The sequence below is a fragment of the Cervus canadensis genome, chromosome 9 (genome assembly GCF_019320065.1).
Source record: "Cervus canadensis isolate Bull #8, Minnesota chromosome 9, ASM1932006v1, whole genome shotgun sequence".
NCBI classification, from domain to species: domain Eukaryota; kingdom Metazoa; phylum Chordata; class Mammalia; order Artiodactyla; family Cervidae; genus Cervus; species Cervus canadensis.
The window spans coordinates 33,980,388-33,988,651 of record NC_057394.1 but is presented as its reverse complement, the minus strand read 5'-3'; the positions used below and the strand labels follow the sequence as shown (position 1 = coordinate 33,988,651).

General features: G+C 37.0%; 1 long non-coding RNA gene across 1 annotated transcript; it reads right to left on the bottom strand.

The window, feature by feature from the left end:
* Nucleotides 1-266: 266 nt before the first annotated feature.
* On the bottom strand, nucleotides 267-7,053 carry LOC122447573. The gene is made up of 3 exons (XR_006271284.1): nucleotides 7,004-7,053; nucleotides 3,609-3,642; nucleotides 267-395 (listed from the first exon to the last, which is right to left on the bottom strand). It is a non-coding gene; the product is annotated as an uncharacterized LOC122447573 (long non-coding RNA).
* Nucleotides 7,054-8,264: the final 1,211 nt, after the last annotated feature.

Below are 8,264 nucleotides of genomic sequence, written 5' to 3'. Positions count from 1 at the left end.
GTCTTTATTAAAAGTTAGTTTAAAGATTATTAACGGAAAGAAGTAGGCATTAGAATTGCTTAAAAGCGAAATACATAGATGCCTCAGAGTTAAAGGGAAAGCGTTTCTTAGCCTGTGCCATGAGTAAAACATAAACAGCTAAGTCAAGCTGTAACAACCAATTAAAACAAAATATTTTAGTGTCATGATTACATATTAGGGCACTGTAATTATTTCTCTTAAAATATGATGTCTTCATTTCTGTCAAAACTTTGCTTTCTTCAGGAGCATTTTATTGACGGCTTTGATTGCAAAGATCTGTTAAGAATGCTATTTATCAGGGGCCCACAGTCACATCCACGACACCGAGGGAACACACAGGAACTAGTTACTCTATCCCCAAATTACAGCTGACACTGGAAATAAAATAAACCAGATAAATGCTTATTTTATGTGAGATTACACATGCTTAAGTTCATTGCAAATTTTACTGAATAACTAAAAAACAATAACAGCCAAGAACAGGTAGGTATTTAGAATTGATATATGTTGCAAAGAGGCCTTGAAGAACGTCCAATTTCCTGAGAAATCTTCTAATTTAGAAAATTTCATGGTGCATGTAGTTACAAAGTTCAGAAATATGGTAAACCGATGTTTAGTCACATGAACTGTGACTGTGAGTGCCCCAGAATGGAGTCACACTTCTGGAACCTTCTCTCTGCCTGCACTGCTGAGTGTTTTTCTGGGGAATAAAAGGAAAAGGTCCTGGTATTTTCTTTTTAATTGCTCTACTTCCACAGTTCTAGGAATTTGGGAATCAATTTGGGACTAAGAATCATGCCAGGAAGATAAATTACATTCATATGTCAGATATTGCCTCACAATGCTATCTGGCTCAGCAGGCTATAGTAAGCCCCCACTCACCAGGCCAAGCTTCAGCCAAAAAAATAAATAAATATATAAATAAAAGAACCCCTACTGTTTCTCCATCAAGGGCAACTCTCTCACAGGGCAAACAAAAGCAACAGAGGGAGGCCAACCAGATCCATGCAGTTCCACGGGTTGCTATGCAACCTTCTGTGCAGGTTGGGCAGCAACAGATGGACATTTTGAATAGAATTAATGCCCCTCTGACCCATGGTTTAAATGGTGCCCACACCTACTGCCTGATGAATTCTATTAACTATAGGCATACTTACACATATAACATATAGCATCCTAAGTGACATGGTTATTACCCTCCTTACTAACATAAAGACATAAATCTATTGGCAAAATTTGAGACTGATAATATTCAATGAACTATTTCTCTTTTTTCTCCATTTCTTGATAAATGAATCACTGATGTCTCATAACCCTGGGCTACATATTTCCTTACAGCGTTGCACTGATTTCATATGCAAACCTGGCAAGGCCTGCTCTGAGTCTCTGCTTCATTTCTGCACAGAGCCCTGTTTCTTCCTCAGCCATTGTCACCTGTGGGCTTTGGGCATTGTGCAAGAGACCTCTTTTTATTGTAACTTTAAGAAAGAACATAACACGGAATAAATATTTTATATACCTTTGTGAGGACAATGTTGTAACCATGTTCCTGATTGAACAATCAATCTAAAGTCTATACTCAAAGCTGAAAAAGTTCTTTGTCCACCTGCCCTGTGCTCAGGCTAAATTTAAGCCACTTTTCATCATGTGTGAGTAGATTTTAAAGGAATCAGCATGTCATCAAGGATTATCAGGCTAAGATCCCCTCTTTATGTCTCTTAAATTTTATTCACTATGTGCTTACATTGTAGGAATCTAAAAGGGACATCAGTTTCAAATTAATCTGGCAGTACAGCATATCATATTGACAGTAAACAGTTATAAAATCTTAATGAAGCATATCTATGATTGTTGTTGTTGTGTTGTGTTCAGTCATGTCCAACTCTTTCGTGACCCCCATGGGCTGTAGCCTGCCAGGTTTCTCTGTCCATGAGAGTCTCCAGGCAACAGTACTGGATTGGTTTGCCATGCCCTTCTCCAGGATATCTTCCCAACCCAGGGATCGAACCCTTGTCTCCAGCACTGACAGATGGATTCTTTACCACTGATCCAGCTGATAAGATATCTTAATAAAGTGGTATCAAAAAAGACCATTAGCTAGAGAAAGGAGACTTAGAGAGGGTTCTGCACCTAACTCTGTACCTAAGAAGCCCTATAAACTGGAAAAAAACCCCACAAAAGTTTATCTACCTATCTTGTTGCTAATATCCTCACCTGTAACCAGAAGAGGTCTGGGCTAAAGAGTTCCTTTAAAATTTTCTTTACTGCTTCCATTTTCTGAACAACAACAACAAAAAAGATGCAGCTAAAAGTCAGATGAGTGGCAATTCCATTTCTAGCTGAGCATGGAGACAATCATTTGCAAAGCCTAATATCCACATGCAATTATAAATTTTTTTTTTTTTATTAAGAGGAAGAAACTGAAAAGCCATTAGACTTCAGATCTCAAATATTCTGGGGGTGTCTGTTCCTCACAGGTGTTCATCTACAGGGAAAAAGAGGTACCTGCCTATGGATTACGTGACTTTTGCTAAGGTTTATATTTTGCACCGTACTCTCCTGCCAGAACCATCCTCTGCGGAGGGGAGCCTTAATAGCACGCTGCCTCCAGTTCCTGAAGTGGTACTGCTTCTCTGTCAGGCCTCCCGCTGCCGCCCAGTGTGTCTTTGTTTTGGAAATATGAGCGTGGTTTTCCACTACTGCTGCTCAGGCTGTAGTCCCCTTGCTGAGAGTCATCACTTATCTACGCCTATACACACATGCTTACACAGGTCCCATAGAGAAATATTTGCTCGGTTTTCTTTACTCCCTCTTCCACCGCCCTTGAAGACCCTGGGCATGAGAAACGTGCCATCTTGAATTATGTTGTCACTTCTGGTAAGATTTAGTGTTAAGGACTTTGGGACTCTTCCCACTTCAACGCCACCTTAAATGATCACTGGATGGCAATGCAGTTCAGTAACAAACTGGTCCCCATCTCAGGGGTTCCACATCCTTTCTGATGAAACAAGGGATTTGATTTAATCCTACAATTACTCTGGTATTTATCATACTGCATTTCATTGAGCTTTCAAATTGTATATCTTTTAAAAAACTACAGCTCCTTATGTAACGTTTCATTACATAAGTAGTGTTTCTACTTTTCTTATATTCTTATTATAAATGTTTCACATTCTATATTAAATTTTAAAATATAAAATATAAAAAGTTATATTTTACATCTATATATTTCCAAAAATTTATATTTTACATCTACATATTTCCAAAAATAGTCTTACTTTATTTCAGAGAGACTAGTACACATTCAATAGTTGTAGATATGGAAAACCAGGATCATTAGGAACAAATGAGTACAAACAGATTAAGTATATTTGAAAGCTGTGCTCCATATGTTTTCATTTAAAATCACAGTGAGAAGGACCCCCCAACTCAGTCTTCTGCTCTGTAGAAGTTGAAATTCCGGGAATGATGCCCAGAAATAAATAGCAAATAGGGGAAATGAAAAAGCAATTTTAAGCATTGTTCATGTAACAATGCTGAGAATATGTCTTTAATGACCATAGACTCCAAATCTTGAAATGACTTACCTTTTTGGAGGCGAAATTTCCTAATTTAAATTTTCTATTAATAAAAAAAAAATGGAATAATTACTCCTTTATAACCTCTTAGAGATATAAGGGACTTAAGATTCTTCTAGGTCAATTATTTCCTTCTTACAAATGAGAAAACTGAATTTGGAGCACGTAGACTTAGATTTAGAGCAAGTCTGTAGTTGGTATTTTTAACTTAGGCTTTGTACTCAAATATTGTCCTAAAGTCTCTCCAAAGAAGCTCATTTCTTTTTTTTTTTTTCATTCTGGGAAAATTTCATTTTAGAAACATACATAACAACTAACTTTGTTCTAAAAACAAGTCTTAAGCTTAAATCTCTATTATGTTAAATTTTTGTAAATTTCCCTTAGCTGTTGTTTTAAAATATATAAACTGGTGAATAAAATATCAGTTCAGGAAAATAATTCATAAGAAAATCATCAGTGACGAATTAAATTTCCCTTTAGACTAACATTTCAATCGTATTGAATCTTAAACATTTAAAAGCTAATTTGAAATGTTTATCAACTCCTCTGAACTGTTAAAATTTCCTATCTCCTATAATTTGAATATTCATTTGATTTTTAGAGAGTTCTACTTGCTACAGCCTCTGGGTAAACAGTGAATTTTCAACTTGGTTCTTATGTCAAGAGATTTGCCATCAAATGAGAGATGAATCAACATACATAAATCTTCATGGCTGATAATGGAATCTTGTTGGTAATTTGGTGGAATCATGACTTGTTTGTGAGACCAGCCATTCTGATGCAATAAGAAAAAGATATTAAGTTTAAATGCCAACAGTAGTACTCTCTAGACTTGCTTTAGGACATCCATGGTCTCTAGGACACATTTTAAATACTCAGATACTCTCTCAATATTGACCATACCACTGTTGGTCAACCCAGTTGTTGTTACATGATGTAATTTAGTTTCTCATCCTTAAGAACTTTCTTTACCTCATACTTTATCTGCAAGAAGTGTTTCAACATGTATGTTGATTGAAACAGGGGAGTATTCTATATGATGGAGATTATTATTCTTTAAACAAATACAAGATGAGGAAATATGGCTTCCAAATAAACCTAGTTTCCCAATAAAATTTATATGAGAATGGTTATTCAAAATAATGTAAAGTAAATTAAAATATCAGGACCTTAAAGTACTTTAACTTAATTCTTTTTCCTAAAGACTTTTGGTTGCTGTTGTTATGCAAATTTTTTTTCTTTGGAGTATAGTTGATTAACTGAAGAGGAAAATGGCAACCCACTCCAGTATTCTTGCCTGGGAAATCCCATGGACAGAGGAGCCAGGCAGGCTATAGTTCACGGGATCCCAAAATACATGACTTGGCAACTAAACAAACATAGTTGATTTACAATATTGTATTAACACAGTGATTTCAATTGTAAACACATAAATGTGTGTGTATACACCCACACACACACACACATATACATAAGTATATTCTTTTTTTAGATTCTTTTCCCTTATGGGCTATTACAAAGTGAAAGTGTTAGTTACTCAGTTGTGTCTGACTCTTTGAGACCCCACGGACTGTAGCCCGCCAGGTTCCTCTCTACATGGGATTTTCCAGGCCAGAATACTGGAGTGCATTGCCATTTCCTTCTCCAGGGGATCTTCCCCTCCCAGGGATCAAACCCAGGTCTCCCAAATCACAGGCAGACTCTTTACCATCTGACCACCTGGGAAACCTCTGAATGGGCTGCCATGCTGTCCTCCATGGGAACCACAGGTTATTACAAGGTACTGAGTATTGGTCCCTGTGCTATACAGTAGGTCCTTGTTGCTTATCTATTTTATATATAGTAGTATGTATCTGTTAACCCCAATCTTTCACCTAAGAACTTTTAAATACTAGGTATCCATTGTAGTTGTTTCATCTCCAATCTTGTCTGGGGAGGCAAATTAGACTTAGTGGAAATTTTAGATTTTTCTGTAACCTGTTGGTTCCGTCTGGCTTAAACTCAGGTCCATCTTACTGTTGGAACATATCTGAGCTAGTGAAGAGGGGTGGCTTCTGCTTCCTCAGTGGTCATCGCTGTGTCTGTGTCACAGAATAGTTTATGAATTTTGTTGACAACCAAGCTTCCAATTGTATTCAAATCCTTCCTGTTCCTTAATCAGCAGAGAAAGACAATTAAACTCAGAAAAGATCTGGAAACTGTCTATTGATTTAAAAGAAGGAAGGAGCTATAATAGAAAAGTTATACTTTGTATTTTAAATGTTTTATATGCCTGTGCCTGTAATTTAAGAAATTCAGTTTACCTAATTTAAGCAAATGTTAGTAATCTTCTCACTTAGCATGTGTCAGTTGAACCCACTGACCAGCTACAGTTATTCATTTCCATCTTCTATTTCAGAAGACTCTTTCTTACTAGTTCCTAAAAAACATTTGCCCTCCTTAAAACTTATGTTTCAGGGTATTTTCTATCCAGCTCTTGCAGAACACTAGTTTTAGGACTTGTTCTTCAGTGTAAAAGGGGGATTTCCAGAGTCAGGTAAGTTTGGGAAACACTGTATACTATGCTTTAACTCTTGAAGATGTGCTATTAGAATATTAAAGACTTTGAGGAGTCCTACTGTGACAGTATCAATTTAAACATAATTTAATCCTCAATCCTTTTTATGCAATTTTGTTGTTCAGTTACTAAATAGTGCCTGACATTCTTTGAGACCCCATGAACTGTATCAAACCAGGCTTCCCTGGTTTCACTCTTTCCCAGAATTTGCTCAAACTTATGTCCATTGAATCACTGATGCTCTCCAGCTATCTCATCCTCTGCCTTCTTCTACCCTCAATCTTTCCCAGAATCAGGGTCTTTTCCAAAGAGTTGGCTCTTCACATCAGGTGGCCAAAGCATTGGACCGTCAGTTCAGCATCAGTCCTTCCAGTGAATATTCAGGGTTGATTTCTTTAGGAGTGACTGGTAACACTTGCCAAATACTGGTACCTAGCACTCCCAATACAGTTTGGGAAGGTGGCATGATACTGTGTAGTGTTTGAGCTTTGGAGGCATATAGACCTTAATATAACCCAATGATTCTCAAAGTGTGGGGCCTGAGCCAATAGTATCTGAGAACTTACTAGAAAGTGCAAATTTTCAAGCCCCACCCCATATACACTGAATCAGAAACTGTAGGTGTAGCCCTGTCTATCTGTGTTTAAGTAATCCTCTGATGATTGCTCGTTAGCACTGCTGGTCTAACTCCAAGTACTTTATTCATCAGATTTTTCAGATCAGGCAAAATGAGTAGGAGAAAAGTAACACCAAAGAAGATACCAGGATGGGCTTAATACCGCCAGTGCCTCTGTCAACCCCTGACTTTGCCATTTATATACTGTAAAATATGGATAATGCTACCTACCTTGAATGACTTGTGAGCATGCAAACAGTTGGCATGTATTAGGTGTTCAGTACGTGGTCTGACTTCTCACTGCAGTGACAAAAGACAGATGCAGATGAGATGTAAGAGGACTGAAAGTTAAGATATCATCAACTCTTATGACTAACTCAAATTGTCTATGTCACAAAGTCAAACACAGGCTAGTACTTCCTAGTTTTTTGTTTCAATTAGTAAAACTCTGCCAGTGTTTCATGACCTTGGTAGTGCCATAATAGTCTGGTTAATTGAAAAGGTTTTTTCTTCTTGCTACACATTTTTTTTCACATAATTTAGAGTTAGTTTCTTAGTAGAAACACTCTAATTGTCATTTTACAATTCAGGCAACATGAGTTTTGACTCAGGTAATTTTGTTTATGATGTCAAATAAGCCACACTGATAGAATTCTATTTTAGTCAAATTATTCTATTCTCATTAAATTGTACAAATATATTTTCCCTAAGTGATATAATCAAGTGAACTTTTCTTATATGCATTGATTTGATCAGCACATTGACATCTTTTGCCTGCAAAGTGTCCTTTGGGAATATTTGATGACTATTTATTGGAATGTCTTCAATAGGTGGTGAAAAGAACAGATTCAGCAAATTTTTTTCCTCTACTTTAGGTTAACAAAGACAAAGAACATGTCATTATTTGGGGTTTAATTATTTTTATCCATAGCAAAACAGATGGTAGTAGTTTAGATTGTCTTAGTAACTTTGTTAGATAAGTAAATGTACAATAGTTATAAAACATACATTAATCTTATTTTCATTTGTGACAGTCTCTCAGCGGCAGAGGACAGGGTTATTCCAACTCTGAGAACACGCAATGAGCTTTGTGCTGTTCATGATGGATGACGTTGTGTTCAGTTTCTCAGTCCACCTCTTTGCGACCCCATGGACCGTAGCCTGCCAGGCTCCACTGTCCATGGAATTTTCCAGGCAAGAATACTGGAGTGGGTTGCCATTTCCTACTCCAAATGATGAGATTATCCTTTTCTAACATCACCTAGGGCCTCACATCTGGAAATAAGTAAGTTACTCATAGCAAACCCTCATCTCCTCTGTCAAACTTATTTTTTCTATTAGGGCACTGTTTCCCCTCACCGTTCATCCCATGTCTCAAAGCTTCCTTTGTGGAGAATGTTGTTTTCACAGAGGAAAGGAGACACCCAAGTAGCGGAGGTTTGTTGTATTACTTCTCCTTGTGGTATTTTAATTTAAAAATAGGTCTGTGAGA